Here is a 14,801-nt window from a genome sequence, read left to right as displayed (position 1 = left end):
TTGATGAGCAGACCCCACAGTATTTTTGGGCTTCAAAGGGATGTTTATCTCAGGTAAAAGAAGCATTGCTGCAGAGCATGGGAGGAAAGAGAAGCAGAGAAGGAAAAATATACCCAATTACTACCAGTTTGACTATAAAAGTTATTTATTGCTAAGTATATGAAATATATAATGATACTAATAGTAACAGACATGCAAAGGAAAAACAAACACAAACAATTACAATACTACCCTGGTTTCACTAACTATTTGGGGAAACTTAGCTCAAGCTTAACTAATACAGTTCAGGTTCAGAAATTTATGCCTAGAGAGAAAAGAGAGAGAGAGAGAGAAAGAGAGATAGTGCTGAGATCTCACCAGTCCAAGGCACTTGGGTCTCAAAGCTGACAGGTAAAGTTCCCAGCACAATCCTTGAAGGGAGATGATATGGTCTCCCAGCGTCCCGAGAACAAGAGTGGGTAGTGTCAGCACACACACTGCTGCTTTTTTTACAGATTTTTATACCCTCAGTTCAGCTTCTTCAAAGCATTCTCAATAGTGTAAATCACTGTCTTTTCTCTTGACAAGGGGTTATCTGGTTTGGAACATCTGAAGAAATTGATTGATAATCAGGAAACACATAAGGTTAGGGAGTAACCAGATACTTGGGAGCCAGCTTGACATTCCTATGGATAGCAGATATACTGATGGGATATCTCATGGTTTCTTCAGAAACAATAGATAGCTTGCAGCATCAGGATTTTGGATTTTCACTTGTTGTGAACAAACCTCAGCTTAGCATGACTTTTCCAGACCTTACTATAGTCTTTTAACAGATTTAAGGCAATTATTGGAGTGTTCATAACCTTTGGGCAGGAGGACTTCCACCAGTCGTCCTGGGAAAAGTATGACAACACTTGTGGTCAGGACTCCAATGGGCTGGATGCTGTGATGACCCCCTTTATCTTTGTTCAAAAGTTGCCTATACCCCCTCTGACTCGGTTTCTTGCCTCAGCATTCCCTAACCCGGCAACCGAGCTTTAGTCAATCAAGTTTAAATAGGCCTCCCATAGTGCGACCGGGGAATGTACAGCCCGAGATGCCTATTAAATTTAGAGGTGTGTGTGTGTCGGGGGGGGGGGGGGGAGGGGGGAAGTCCTTTGTAAATCCAGATTAGAACTGGTCTGATAAATGCTGAGCCAGGTGTGTGTAAATTAGCATTTAGCATTTGGAGCACAGATTCTCCATCATGCAGTGCTCCCCTGCTTCTCTGATCCCAGAATTTACTGCAGTCTCTACTTCAGGCTTTCTGTTCTCCCTCTCTCATGTAAATGAATGGTCATCTGGTTCCATCTTGGATGCAAATGAGACCTAGAGCAGTTGTTTCACTCTTGTCACCCTTAACTGGAGGGTCTTAGGTGCGTCTCTCACTGCATTTTAATTAGTTTTGTTTTTGTGGGGGGGGGGGGTGAGTCCTTTGTGAGTCAGAGAGGCTGTGTCCTGTGCCAGGGTTGCCCAAGAACACAGAGCTGAGACATAACACTTGGAGCATGTAAGAGCTAATCCTTTCCATTATTTGTTAGGTTTTCTAAAGCTAATAGCGCAAATGTGAATAAAAATAGCATTCCAGACAAAATGTTAAGTAGCACAGATCTATTACTAACATTCTCTGTAACTCATTTTTGTCTGGTACTTGCAGCTAGGAACATAAGTATGCCAATGTGTACTCAACAGAAATCTAAAGGCGTATCCAAAGATAGAAGGCTTCATATTAAACTGCTGTCCTTGTCCTCCTACAGTTCACAGGCTCAGAAATAGTATTTTAAGACTGGGTATTTACTCCCAACTGCTGAGAGTAATGAGTCCAGTGATTAATATGTCCCCAATTGTGTTCAGATCATCTGACCATTTCTGTTGGCAAAGCAGGCACTAGCATTGTTTAATGAAATATAAATCAGTGTTGCCTTTCCCCTTGACAAATTTAAAATGACGAAGTGTGTTTTGTCGGATCACTAGAATTACAAGTTTATTACTTACGGAAAATGAATGCTCAGTTTATGCCTGGCAGTGATCCCTTTTCAAGGTGACAAAGGGTAAATCTACTTAAGGGACCTACCTACTAGAACAGAATAAGGTTTATCATCACTAGAAGGGGGATTTATGTACCTCTTGTCTGAAGACTGGAAAAAGAGGTCTTAGGGAAAATTTGCATTGTGTTGTACACATTCCTGTTGGAGGCATTAAGTCAAAATTCAAGATGTGTTAATAAAGGTTAAGGTGGTAGGCAAACCAGTTTAGAATGATCTGCAATGAAATGTTTTGTTTTGGGATTATTTACCTTTTTAATTTAGGACAGTTTCACGGAGAAAAAAATGCTAGGTCAAGTAAAAAAAAAAAATGTTTTGTTTAAAAATGGTTAAAAAACCCCACCAAGGCATTTCTGAAACACGGAGAAACAAATGGTTCATTTCAAAACTCTTTAATTTTCCCCATTTAGTTCTGAGGAATGACAAAGACTCTTTATTTAGATTGTTCCACTCCACCTTTCTACCAGTGTCACATTGTTCTCCACAGCATATTTTCTAATGTTTTGTCTAGTATAGATTTGATTTTCAGTGTAATGAGGCATTCACCACATCCCTGTGTTTTCCATTGTTTAATGATACACCATGATATGCTTCCTGTTATTCACCAAAGGATCTCTTTCTTTGTTTTTATTCCATTACTTCCAATTATGCTACTGTGGCTTACTCTAAATAAATCCTTCATGTCTTTGTTTCTACAGCTTAATTTCTTCTATAATGCCAACCTGTCCTCTTTTTAAGTGGTTTCTTAGTTAGATCATAGATATGCATCTCTTTTGATTGGTACTTCTAAGTTAAGATATTTTCGCATCTAGATCATTTTTGTTGCTCTTCTCTGAATTCCTTACAGTTCATCAATACCCTTCCCATAAGTGAAGTGCTCAGGTATGGTATATCAGCTGTGGTGTGGTTGAAACTTTTTTCAGAGGGAGATATTACATTCTTCTTTCTCAGTATAATGCCTTAGAATTGCATTTCACTGGCCATCATACACAAGACAATAAAAGTTCAGTAGACTAATTCTACTGCTCGTTACCGCATCACAGCAAAAGCCGTGCTAATGCACTAAAGCACAGTAGAATTAGTCTGCTGCCTAATAATGTCACTAAAAGATGTCCAGTTGTGCTACTGCACAGTGCATTAAGGGCGTTTAAACACATGCTTCAGGAGTCGGGGTGGGGGCACGCTTTCCATTAGAATGACTCCAAGAGAGCCGTTCTAATTAAAGCACCTGGAGCATCATGTGTATCAGTGTCCCTGTGCCAAAAATAGGCAGAGGGGCTGCTTTAACTAAAACTCATTGAATGAGCCTTAGTTAAAATGTCCCTGCTGCCATGTTTCAGTGCGGGGGTGCTTTGAATGCTAGAATGATCCTTTGTTTACAAAACCTGCTTTCCAGCCCCCCGCCCCCCAGATCTTATGTATGTTATATCACACACCTTGAGGCTTTATGAGTCCTCAATTTACTTTAATTTAAGAGTAGGAGAAACCTTTCAGGCAAGAACTACAAAACCTACAGACAAAAACTACCATGCTGCAGCAGACTCAATTAATCAAGCCAGAAACACATAGGAGAAAACAGAGATACAGATTAACAGTGGGTTCTTTATGTTCTGAGGATGGGTAGCAGAGGGCCTTACTCATAACCACGAAGTCCTACTAATCATTTCAGTCTCAGGCCTTTCCTGACTAGGCTATGCCAACTTGTCTTTATCTATGTGGTAGTCTTGTGATTGGGAAAAACATGAACTAGGATGCAGTCTGAGTTTTAAGTTCCTACCACTTGATACCAAAAACCATTCTGTATATTGGAAACAAACCATTTTTATTTCCCAGCCAATTAAATTCTTATTCATATGTCCACATTATAGCAGCACAGATTTCAATCTTGCCGAGGCAATAACTCCACCCTGCTTACACATCAAATCCTGGAAATGAGGCAATGATCTCGTCTTGGGGGTGGCCTCAGGAAGTCTGGAAACACAAGGAACAGGTGGATGGGCAGGGCTTAATGCCTTGGCAGCTAAAAGAGCTCTCTCTGCCACTGCAGTATAGACAAACTCAACGATATTTTTAATATTCATTTAAAGTTTTGATTAAAGTGTAAAGATGCCCCAAGATAATATATATATAAAGTAACACTACCACCACCACCTGCCACTTGCATGCTTCCTATCGGGGTGCTTTGGACCCTGAGATGATGAAACATCTTAACCTCTGAAGAGAGACAGGAGCTCAACCACACCCCTCTGCCTAGTGTTTCCCATTTTCTTGTGCTAGGATCATCCTGTTTAGAATTAAATACTCCTTGGGAGCACCTTGTCTGTAGGCATCCTATCTGCCTGGCCTGCTCTCATGGGGCAAAGCACCTTTTTTTGTACTCATTGCAATGCCTGAGTGGAGGTACCTACAAGATCAATCTGAATCAGGCCCTTTCAGAGCCTATACATGAGCCAGGAGGCTGTTCTGACACACTGTAATTAAAGTGTGTTAGAGTAGACTTGATTAAACGAGTCTGCTGGAACATGGTAATTCCTATGATCCAGCCAGTCTTCATGCCTCATGAATCAGCTTCCCCTCTCTTCAAAATGGTGGTGGGGGTGCTTTAACTAAAGCTCATTCAAACTTTATATAAAGCACCCCTGCTACCATTTTGAAATGTGGGATGCTGTTACACAAGTCGTGCAGGGTAAGCTGCTCTAATTAAAGCACCCTTCCTTCCCCCGTGCATTCCCAGAGCATGTGTAAAAACACCTTTGTGCAGAATAAAAACACCCACAAGGACAGTCCAAAAGGAATAGCTAATATACTTTAAATTCACATCCTACCTTATTTTGCAATAACTTCCTCATGCAAAGCCAAAGAGAGAGCCCACCATGGATCAGTGCTTTTCTTTAGCTTTCAGAATTTGGTATTTTGTTAACACTTTCTTGCCTTATGATAATTTCCTGCATGTGATTTGATTTTTTATGCTCTGCATTCACTTAATCTAAATTGAATACATAAAAGATTTTGTAAGCTGTCGCCGATTGATGCATGCCAATTTCAGTGTACTTGAGATTACTTATGGACTACTTAATTGGAATATAATTCTCTTTGTTATTCCCAATTGTCATGCACAATGTCTGCTCCAAAGTCATTGGGTAATTGATAAAAGAATGCAAAGAACTAGCTTTAAAATGTTGAAGTGATGAGTTTTTAATTAGACATCCCAGAGCCAGACTCATATAATTACTTAATTTATCAATCAACCATATCGTCTTATCTCTTCAAATTATTGAGAGCTTTATTTTTATTCTGAATTGTAAAATATCTGTGAGCTAATGATTCTGCAGTGCAGTTACAATTAGTATGTGCAAGCATAAGTCTAGTCCTGTGTAGAGATATGAGTATCTGCTGACACTACACCATGGAGAACGTTGACCTCAGAGCAACAGTATTTTAGAAGGCAACGTAGCCTGCCAGATGCTATGCTTAACAGATCCTCTGACCTACTTTTTCTAATAGAGTCATATGTATAAAATATATAGACCATGGGACTATGTGGTTTACATCAGCTGAAGATCTGCCCCTATAGTGTATGGGATTATTATTCTTCTGAAGTCAGTTTATATTGTATAAACCCAGTTGATATCAACAGGGACTTTTACTTTAATTTCATTGGATGTCTGTTCTGGTGGTATTGATCCTGGGAAAGTAGAAATGAGTGAGATGTTTTCACAAACCTTACAGAAACAAATATGCTAGCTCATATTTCATCCCCACTCTCCCTTCAAGAGGTCTTCCTATATGTCGGTCTGACGCCTTGAGACCACCCAAAATGGTCATTGTTTATTTTAATTTTTTTGAGAATTTATATTATTCTAGTGCCTAGTCTTGTATCAGGAGCTCTATGTGATAGGCACTGTACAAACATGGAATAAAAGGACAGTCCAAAGGCCAAAATTTAAACTCCAAAACATTTACATTTTACTCTTACATTCTGGAAAAATTTTAGGACAAGCAGCTAAGGGCCTGTTACCCCACTGTAAACCTCTTGGAGTCATTCTGGCTTTATACTGGGGTAAGATAAAGGAGAACCAGGCCCTGAAAGAATAGGAATGAGAACCATCCATCTTACCTACACTCCATGGGGGAAATCTCCTTTATTTGCATCAATCCCAAAGTCAAAATACTGGTACCCCACTGCCTGGATAATCTCTTCTTCAAACAGCGAGTCACAGTTTCTGATTAACACTGCTCTGTTTTCATTCACTCTGCCTGAAAGGATTTGGCAGGATATCATGAACTCATCTCATTCCTTGTATTTATTTGGACATGGCTTGGAACAATGGTACTCCTCTGACCTGATTGATTATTAGCCTTCAATTAATTTAGCTCAAGATATTACACATGATTTGTGCACTACTGTCTTGAGCTGTAGGTGGTTATTGGGTGTTCAGGATCAATACTGATTCACAGAGGATGTTTCCAAGGGCTTGGAGTTTGGGCTTTCATGATTGCCTTAAATGTAACCTACCTTCTGCTGTTTGGTCAACAAGATTTCTTGCAGCAATATACTGCACTTTCTGTAAAACATCTCTGCCCTGGGAACAATAATGCACTAAAACCCAGAACTCATTCTTTTATGAGCCAGGATGATACAGAGAGGTACTTATCCAGGGTTGGAAGAGGCAGAAGCACATTAATTAGAGCGGCTCCCAAGAGCTGCTCTAATTAAAGCACCTGCAGTGTCTTCGGAGTCCTGTGCTTCAAAACGTCAGCGTACCAATTTCAGTTAAAGTGCCCCTGCCACCATTTTGAAGTGCAGGGACATTGAATATATGAGACACCAAGGCTGCAGGAAAGTAATAATTAGCACACTCCAGCAGACTCGATTAATTGAGTCTGCTTCAATGAACTGTAATTATAGCACATCAGAGTAGGCCCTTGCATGTCTACAGGCAACTTTGGTGGTTGGACCACTTACCCAGAAAGCATGAGACCTGTGCTCTAGGTCTTCTCAGCCTGAAGTTAAACAAATCCAAATTTCCCAACTTCCCACCTCTTTCCACCTCCCACAATCAGACTATAGAATAAGTCTGTGAACACACCTTCCATGGCTCCTGTTGCACTGGGAACATTGAACAAACAAGAGTGCAAGATTCATGGATTCAGAAAGAAATAGAACAAGCTACTTGTGGCCTAGTGCTGAGTGCATGCACCCAGAAAGGGGTGAAACCTGGATTCAAGGTTCAATTTTCAGATAGTTATTGCAATCTACATCAGATCAAATTAGTTCTATTTTTAACAAGTTGATAGTGGCAGACTTCAGAAGCCAGGTTTCCCCTGGGTTATGAGGGATGAAGTATGCCACCACTGAGAGTACTCTAGAGGCTGCTGTTTAGGGCACTTCCCTGGGAAGTGGGAAATGTGGGTTTGAGTCTTCTCAGGTAGAGGAGGACCTGGGATTAGGGGCCTTAACCACTATGCTGTTAAACAAAAGGTGGGCATCACCACCGCTGACTGTCATTCTGCGTGAAGATGAGGGCACATGTTGTGCTTCCTCCTGACCTCAGTGTTGTCAATATGAATTAGGTGAGAACAGATTGCCTAAGGGGCTTGCTATACTGTGAGCTGCTCAAATGTTGATGGGTGTTAGTGCTAGCTCAAGTTTGGCCAGTCACACAATCAGGTCAGCAGGGGTCTGGAGGACTGAAAGGTAAGACACCCCCGCATCCTGTTATTCCCCCCCACACACACACCACCACTTACTTGTGGCTGCCTGTGTTGTCGGTCTTGGGGAAGCAGGCAGGGAAAGGTTAACCCACCTGCCCAACCTCTGCAGCTGGGCAGACAGGTTAACCTTTTCCTTCCTGCTCTCCTGGGATGGCCAATATGGGAAGCCACAGGTAAGTGGGATGGGGGTTGGTAGGGCTCTGGGGTGCTGGGGAGGTAGTGTGGGGGAAGTGGGCCCAATCCCAGCCAGTGAGGGATGGGGGCAGGTGGGGTGTTTAAACTAATGTGTTGCCTAGAGTGGCTACACAATAGTGTAATATGAGCTGGTACCACAGATCAGAGAGAAACCCAGGCTGGAGCGGTTTAACTTTGAGCTGCCTAACAAGTATTTAAAACTAGTTTCAGGTGTTAATGTGTGGACAAGAGCTCCAGGAGCTGCCTACAATTAACGTGTAACAAGGCCCTAACAGATATGAGGCTTAGGTAGACCTTAGGTACTTCCCAGCTCCTATGTGGATGGCAACAGAGCTTGGGTGGAAGGTGCTCAAACTGGATTCCTTCAGAACAGGCTTGGAGGAAAATCTACGTACCTAGGATTCCTTCTGGCTAAAATAGTGGCATCTAATGGATTTAGGCAGCTAAGTGATTTTGAAGCCACTGGACCTGGGCAATCTGGATCTTGTGTGTGACTTAGATGCATAAATTCTGTCTACATGCCACTGAGGTACACAGCTAAATGATTTGGATCTGGCCTTTGTTCTGGGTCTAAGTGATTTGGATCTGGTCCTTATTCTGTATTAGGCTAATCCACCTCTAACAGCATTTTTCATCATACCAAGACCTAGTACGATCTTTTTAGGTCTTCCAGCTGCCTTTGATACAATTGACCATGGTGTGTTGATAAACCATTTACAAGACCTGGAGGGTATATGTGGGACTGCTGTAAGTTGGTTCCACTCTTTCCTAGCAGGGAGGTCTTAGAGGGTGGTGATGGGTAAATGTTTATCGTCCTATCAGGAACTTTTCTGTGGGGTCCCCTAGGGCTCCATCTTGTTGCCCTTCCTGTTCAATGCATACATGAGGTCACTGGTCATGTTTCTGCAGAGACCTGGGGTGAGTTGTCGTTAATATGCCGGTAACTCTCAGCTCTACCTTTCATTGTCATCTGATCCAGTCTCAGTACTTTCCCAGTGCCTAGCTACAGTTGGGTACTGGATGCAGATGAATCAATTGAAACTGAATCCAAACAAGAAAGAGGTGATGGTGGCAGATGGACTGCTTGAACTGTGGGGGGAGGAAATTGGAACACTCATCATTGATGGTGTTCAGCCTCCTCTTGTCACTCGGGTTCATATATATAACAAGAAGATGGAAAGTTATCTCGAGTTTTGTGGCCTGACTTCCATGGGTGCTCAGTGGTGCCTGGCCAGTTCATCCCAAGATTATTAGCATTACTGCTCCAAGCAGTTATTTAGCCCATCTCTGCTGCTTCCATGCTGATCTTGAAACTGCCAGTGAGTAAATAAGCCCTGCTCACTGGCTCCTGCTTGAGTGTACTAAACCCTGGCATAGATGACATGGAAGGATCCCAGAGCAGCTCAGAGTGGACCAGAATGCCTATCCTAGCAATAGTCTCAGGCTCTCTGTCTTGGGGGCCCTCAGAGCAATGCTGGGGTGGGGCTACTCCCACGCTTCTATACTGCCTGATTGCTAGGCCGCTGCATGTCTGAGAGGCAATGAGTAGGCAGAGCTGATCCTCAGCAATGGTCCTGGGGTCACAAGCTGGTGTAGATGTGGCCTCAGTGCCCACTGCAGCAATATCGGTCCTTTAACAAACCATGGTCACTATGACCAGCAAAAATACAAACATGGAACTTTTCAGCATCAGACCTCTACCACATGAATTGAAAAAGAGACATATTAGTGATGGGATGGTAGGAGACTTTATAAATTCTGTATAAGTCCAGAAATTAGTACTATTTATGACTAGATGTAAGTATAAGATGATGACTTAGTACAAGTCTTAAGTTCAGACATCCAAGGTATTCATAACAAACACCAAACGTTATGCTTCCATCTACCAGTCAGCTAGGAGAGAAGCATGCAATTAGTTGGAAAGGCCCCATACAGTGCAAGGGGCAGGTTATGGCTTCACAAGCAGCAGTCTACTGAAAGGGCAGGGTGCCTCTTACCAGCCAACAGATAATGCTAAACACAGTGGTCTGTCTAAATTGCAGACCCTCTCCAGAGCCAAGACTTCTATCCTTCAGTCTATATGGGCAAAGATATGAGACTGGGATTCATAGCCAAATACCCTCCCAGATTTAGGCAGATGACTATTCCTTTGGGGGACAGATGACTGGCTTATTCTTTTCTTTTAAAAGGTAGCTACCAGAAGAAGAGAAGCTGCTGCCACTTTCTGTACAGTATCCTACTGGTTGAGCATTAAGCCAGGATATGGAAGATGGATTATAAGCCTTTCTAAGTAAAGGGCTTCATGTTGCCTGCTCCCCAGGACAGTGGTTACAAGTTAGATCAGGGGTGGGCAATTATGTGGACCCAGGAGCCGCATAGGGAGTTTTGATGAGCTGTTGTGGGACCTGTGTGGGCAGGGTGCATGACCAAGCAGATTGGATGGGGAGATAGGGGTGGGCAACCACCTGCAAATGGGGCTGGATATGGGATCTTGGGGTGGTGAGAGAGTGGGGCTGGGGCAAAGGCAGAGCTGCAATCTGCTCCCCACAAATCCCTGCCTGCAGAACCTGCACCTATTGCAGGGGTGTTTGGGGTGTGAATAGTGGTTCAGCTTTGGCCCTGGCCCCGGTCCCAGGCCTGGCCCATCACTGCCCCAAGATCCTGCCCCATGATCCCAAGCTCACTCACACATCCTGCTCCTGAACACCATTCCCTGCTTGCTCACAGTCCCATCCCATCTGCATATCCTGCCCACACAAGTCCCACCCCTGACAGTAGGGGTGGGGTGGACTTACTGGGGTGCCTGGGTAGTGGGGCCGGGTCCAGCAGCAGCTGAAAGAAACTGCCACCTCTGGGGTTGCTGGGAAGGCAGTCTGGCCACCACACGGTCCCGGCCCTGCTGCTGTATGTGCCACAGTACAGACTGTCCCCTGCACCTGGGACTGAGGGATTCACTGTGGGCTGGACAAAAAATCCTTGGCCGGCCAAATCTGGCCCATGGTATTTCTTATTTTGGCCCAGATTCCATATTTTGCCTACCCCTGGGTTAGGTGCTAAGCTGGGGTAGGGGACAGGTCTACCCCTCCTGTAGAAGCCGTGCCACTACAGAATCAAAGTTCATGGAGGCAGAGACAAAGAATACAGGAGGGTCATGACTATAATCTAGGAGTTAACGCACTGCTTTAGGAGACAGGAGGCCTAGTTTATAGCCTTTGCTCCAAGGTCTGTTTCCTGTATTATACATGTAAAACACGTTAAGGTATAAAAGGTTGATACTGATTTCCCACATTCTGTGCAAGTCACTTTGAGTGCATAAGTGCCTTGCCTTAGTAGATAAAACAAATTAAAGCATATTGGCTGCACATTTTTCCAGTGAATATATTATTTACTGCCTAATACAGTTGTAGGGAGGCACTGAAATGCTTCATGACAAATTCAGTGAACAATTTTGGTCAGGAAATATAGGAACAATATTTTGAAAATGTTGAAAAGTTTTGTTTTGAGATTTTTAAAACAAACATTTAAAAAGAGAGAGTAGAAGTAGGATTATGTGTTCTAAAATGAATTTAAACATTTTTTTTTTTTACTATAAATAAAGAAACGCATACAAAGTTTCTTTCTGGCTCATCCCCAAACATTTCTTTTGATTCAGCTACTGAATTTAAAAATCCATTATTTTCACAGCTCTAGTAATGGAAAGGGAAAAACATAAAAGCAAAAGGAAGGTTTTTAAGTTGCACTCTTTCTTGCAGCTGAAATGTCTTACAAGTCATATAGTGACAAATAAATGAAGTACATTTTCTTCTGCAGCTATCTGCCAACTCAATAAAGCACCAATAAACATAATTGTATATGAATATTATAGAAACTAATAAAAAATGTTTACCAAAGTAGGGTTCCTTTTTTTTGGCAATGAGTTACTTATGTCTCCTTCATTTTCCTTGTGCAATAACGACATGAGCTATTGCTGGGAATTCACAGCAATTTCCATCAACACGCTGAACATTTGTAGGATTTATAGCCATTTTTATAGATACAGTAAGTAAATATAAACTGGGGAAAATGTCATAAAATACAGAAGTTATCAGCAGATGCCTGATTACAAAATATTATTATAGTAAAAGCTCTGTTAATCGGCATCCATGGGGAATGGAGGGTGCCGGTTAATCAAATATGCCAGTTATCTGAGAGGTTTTTTTTCAAGAAAGAAACTAAGCCTTCATTTTAACTGCGATATAATAACTTTTAATATAACATTATTATAACTTTTAATACAACATTTTAACTATGATATAACAATATCATAAATATTTTAATTATTTTAAACTACAATATAAGAAATAATAAAGAAAATAGTATGCTGTACTATTACTGCCTCTCAGCTGCTTCTGAAGGCACCTTGGGATCACAGGTTGCCTCAGAATGTGGCTCTGCTTTGAAGTGCACCTCTTCTTGAGGATCATCAACATCAATATCTGATCCTTGACACAAGCTGCAGAAGTTCTTTGAAGCAACCTGTGGATGTCAGCCTGCCTGCAAGTCAGTTGCTGTTTTTTCAGGAAATTGTTGTGAACAACATGAAGTTGCATCACTTCCTGAGCAGAATAAGAAGACTGCTGCGCAGCAAATTTCAAGAATGTTTCCAGACACTGTGCAGCAGTAGCCCAAGCCACTTTACTTTCTTCGCTGTGGTCTTCTTCTTCCGAGTCTTCTTCAGGTGCAGTAGATCTGTCAGGACGCACAATCTTTTCCATAATTTCAGCATCAGTAAGGGTTTGTGCAACATCAAGGTCTTAATCAATGTTCACCCACTCTTCAAGTTCAGTATCTTTGAGCTTAGTGAGTAGGGTCAGCACTTTGAAGGACATCAGGCATCTCTTTTAATGATTCTTGTTTATGTCTCACATTGAAACCTGCAAATTCTTCTTCATCAGAAGATCCCTCTGCAAACATCACTGCTGCCCACAATTTTCTCCAAGCCTTCCTTAAAGTTGTACTCTTCACAGCACACCAAGCACATGCCACATTGAAATTTGCATCTTTACTGGTATACTGTGATTGAAATTCTTGGAGACTGCCTTCGCAGTTGAGTAGCTTCCTCATAAAATCCCTTATGTAGATGGATTTCAGGTTTTCAATAATTCCCTGATCCATAGGCTATATGAGTGAGGTGACATCTGCGGGCAGGAAGATGGTAAAAATATTCCCAGACTCTGCTTCAGGAGAGTGAGCTTGACAGTTATCTAAAATCAGAATGACTTTTGTGTCTTCTGGCTTTCCAAGTTTCTTCAGATGCTCGTTCACTGCTGGTACAAAGACATGGTCAAACCAATGCAAAAATATTTCCGTGTCCATCCATGCATTAGGTTGTGCCTTGTACTCAACAGGTAAATGAATGATACCCTTGAATGCTCTTGGTTGCCTGAATTTTCCAAACACTAGCAACTTGATTCTGTGTGCGTCCACTGCATTTGCACACGTAAGTACAGCCAGGCAGTCCTTGCTCTGCTTAAAACCAGCTGCACCAAGCTCACCTGCACTGGCCAGGGTAGAAGTTGGCAAAAAACACCAAAAATGGCCAGTTTCATTAGCGTTGTAGATCTACTCCGGGGATACCAATTCCTGGAAAAATCCACAATATTTTTCAGCAGCCTCATGATCAGCAGATTTTTTTTCATCCAGAAATATCAAGCCTTCTGATACCATGGTGAAGTTTGAAGCAAGACAGCCATTTATCTGAAAAAACACAGGCCTCGGTCATTCCCATTTGTTGATAGAAGTCTTTTGCTTTTTTGATCAGCATTAGGCCAAAAATTAGAGCTCCCTCCAAATGTTTTAAGGCAAACCATTCATATAATATCTTGTCTAATTGTTCCAATTTTGGTTTGTGCAGAGTATGGTGTTGCTCAATTGCTTTACTTGTCTCAGAATTTGTCACAAACTGGAGTAACTCTGCCCTCTGTGCCTTGATGCCATAGATTGTAGGTGAGCCGACATTGAATTCCTGCATCAACCTGTTCCTGTTTTCTCCTTTTTTCCAGGCACTTAATTACGTCCAATTTCTGGGTAATCATCAAAACAGCATGCTTTGGCTTCTGTCCTCTGCTTGTTGATAGAGTATTGGTAGCCATAGTTGCAGGATGGGTGAGATATTCAGCAATAAAGTCACAGCAAAAGCACAGGCATGAGCTCAACGTGATCACAATGATGATGAGACTGCTGCTAGTGACACCACTCGGCTGCGTCCCGAACAGCAAGATGGTGTCTGTGACAGATGCCGGTTAATAGAAAATTCCAGATGGTAAAGTGCTGCTTTTACTGTACTTAGACGTTATATATTTTCCACTCTAAGTTACATTTTTCTGGCATTTTTAGAAGGGTTTCATACTGGGAGACAGGTGACACAACAAATATCAAATTAAAAGAGAAAGAGAAGAGGACACTAGAAATTTAGGGGTGGGACAGATGTACACTACACATATGAATTAAATACTAATATATAACTAAAGGAAAGCTGACAGAAAGATGGACTGCTTAGGCTTGAGTCAGTGCATGATGAGGTCAATGGGAAAAAACTCCTATTAACCTTAAATGGAGATACTGAGAGATGCTTAGATTCTCTAGTCATTCTGGGAGTAACAGGCTGTGTTGCTGTCGGACGTCATCCTCAACTTCGAGGGGCCGCCGTCAGGCTTGATGGGTCCTCAGGTGACTGAGGAGCCCGATTCTGGATGCACATATGCTTCAGCTATGGGAGCATATTGATGTGTGGGGGAGTGGGATTCGCAGTCCCAGGTTGGTCTCCTCCTTCCGCCATCACCAACC

The 14,801-nt window shown here is 42.2% G+C and overlaps 1 pseudogene; it reads right to left on the bottom strand.

Annotated features, from left to right (window-relative positions):
- Positions 1-12,812: 12,812 nt before the first annotated feature.
- LOC132249909 (jerky protein homolog) lies at positions 12,813-14,107 on the bottom strand (annotated as a pseudogene).
- Positions 14,108-14,801: the final 694 nt, after the last annotated feature.

Source organism: Alligator mississippiensis, chromosome 4 (assembly GCF_030867095.1).
Source record: "Alligator mississippiensis isolate rAllMis1 chromosome 4, rAllMis1, whole genome shotgun sequence".
In the NCBI taxonomy this organism is placed as follows: Eukaryota; Metazoa; Chordata; order Crocodylia; family Alligatoridae; genus Alligator; species Alligator mississippiensis.
This window is presented reverse-complemented; position numbering and strand designations above follow the sequence as displayed.